The following is a 2,560-nucleotide window of genomic DNA, read 5'->3' as shown; positions in this document are numbered from 1 at the left end:
AATTTGTTTGGTTTACATGGATTTAAGACACATATTGCAGTATTGAGCCGATTACCTTCAAAGTTTGGCACACTGACACATTTGCTCTTCTTCATTTACATTTTAATTTACATTTTACCTGGGTGAAAGAAAGGGCAGGGGGGCTTTGGATTTTCTTCTGACGGTGCAGTGGAGATTGGCAACAGATGGCAGCAGGACACTGGGCACTGAGGTCTCCTCTTCAGACATGTCCTGGAAAAGCTCTTAGGTATTTGCTTGGTGTGTTTTTATGTGTGCCCAGGATTAGCCTGATCACCAGTTCTGTAATCTGAGAGGAAGTTTTCCCTTGGCTCAGACTGGCAGAACAACTTGTTGGTTTCCTTGGGTGTGGGGTTTTTTTGTTTTGTTTCCCTCTGTGGCATGAGCCGCTTCCAAGAACAGTCTTTGCTGACATGTGAGCAACCCCCTCATTCTGCAGAGGGACAAGCAGGATGCTCTAATACTCAAGAAGCTCTACAGGTATACTGAGCTTGTTCATTTGCCAACAGCAGTGATTTCTATGCTACGTAATGATCTGTTGAGTCCTGTACACTTGCAGTCTCTTGCTGCAAAATGAGACCTCTTATTAGCATTTTATTTTGGTTAAATATTCCAATCAGACTAAAGTTTTACTAATTACAGTCTTGCATCTTCCCATTTTACACCATATGGTGTCTGCAGACAAGGGGCAGAAGCTAAGCTGGTGGAGATACGCAACGCGCTTCACTGTGGATTCAGCCCACTATTTGTACAAAGACGTTAACAACAGCAGTAAGACAAACCGATCAAACGAATGGTTTGCTAAATTGAGATCTTGGGAGACAATAAAGCAGACAGTTGTTTTGGTTAGAATAAAATTTTTAAAAAAAGAGTGCAAATCCAAGCTGTATCCAGTACAATAATTTTTGACAGTGAATTCATTGGTTGAGACAATGGTCTAAAATAACTCCAGTTCACCTATGTAAACCTGGACGACAGAGCAATTGACACCAGTGGGGTTACACTTACTGGCAACAGGGTGAAGGGGGGCACAGTGAGATTTCTGTTTCATCGCAGATTTGAAGACCTAGAAGGACTGCAGGCAGTTTGACATCCAGGGGCAGTAAACAGTACCAGCTGTTGTGGTGAAACTGTGTTGGACAAGTTTATCTGCAATAACCCACCTAGCAGCTTTTAGAAGTCGGCCACTGAAATCAGAATTGTGTGTTACAGATTTGTGGCTCCTGTTTGCTTTTCTCTTCCTGGTGTGGTTCTGTGCAGTTCATAATACCTTTTCAGTTTGTTTTTTATCACTGCTTTGAGGTGTCAGTGTTACAGTGTTACAGTGATAAAGATCAGCAGCAGAGGAAAAGGAGCCAACCGGTAATTTTCAAAATGACCATGTATAATTCACAGAGCTTCAGTACATCCAAATGTCAGATTAACATTGTTACACCACAGAAAGTCAAGAAATATTGTTGTTAGAGCTGCCCCTACCTGCCGTCATGTTCCAATGTCAGTGCAAAACCACAAAACATCTCAGAACTGCCAGAGCTGGAGATTCTGCGGCATATTCACAGAGGGAAATGAAAGCTTCTGGATATCTTTGTGCCAAAAGTAAAAGGTTGCAGTGACTCCAGTGAGAGAAAACATGTAGGAAGCCATTGGGACCAGTTGTCCATGGGCATTCAGCCTGCTAGATTCCATCAGAACAAAACAAGAATAGAAAGGTGGGACTTGCTCATATTAATCACATCATTGGCTCTACACACTTAGAAAAATACTCTCAGACGCCCATGAGGAGGATCCGATGGCATGGCTCTCTGTACACCAGCCAGCTGCACCGGGCTCCTGTCTTCAACAGCAAGACAGCCTCTGCTGGAAGGTGATGCACTTGACTGACCTAGTCAGTGACGTCCTGGTAAAATGGGCTGTCTCCTCGAAATACTTCCCCAGCAGCCCCTGATGGTTGGCGTGGGTGTAGCTGCCCATGCTGCAGGTAAGGAACTTGGACAGGTGAGCCCCCCAGCTCCTTACATGCTGGGAGGTGCAGAGTGCTTCGGACACAGTCCAGAGGCTGCCAGTAGATTATGTAGCTTGAAAATTCTCTCCGTTGTCCTGTTCATGTGTTCATCCTTGAATAAATCCAAGATAAGCTATACAGATGCCTAGTGCTTGACTGAAAAAAGTTAAAAGTGATGCTGAAGCCACATTTGAAAGGTCTGAGTCCTCTTAGCAACAACCAGACAGATCATTTGTGGCTGGCTGGTGGGTCCACCAAATAGCCACCCATGGAAGTGGGCGATCCTGAGGAGCAGCTTACTGAAAACCACTGTGTACCTCAGAGTACCTCTACCAAGGGACAATATTGTGATATTTGTTTCTCTTTATTTTTAAAAATACAAATTCCTATAATCTACTGTTTAAGAACCTCTTTTTGACCAGTAATTATTAAAATCTTGTTATACTGCCCTCTGAAGTTAATTTTCACTGCCAAATTCAGCAAAGATTGTCAGACACAAATGAATTTATCTTTCAAAAGCACTATTAGAATTTGGCATGT

Source organism: Phalacrocorax aristotelis, chromosome 3, assembly GCF_949628215.1.
Source record: "Phalacrocorax aristotelis chromosome 3, bGulAri2.1, whole genome shotgun sequence".
NCBI classification, from domain to species: Eukaryota; Metazoa; Chordata; class Aves; order Suliformes; family Phalacrocoracidae; genus Phalacrocorax; species Phalacrocorax aristotelis.
Note: the sequence above shows the minus strand (reverse complement) of the source record.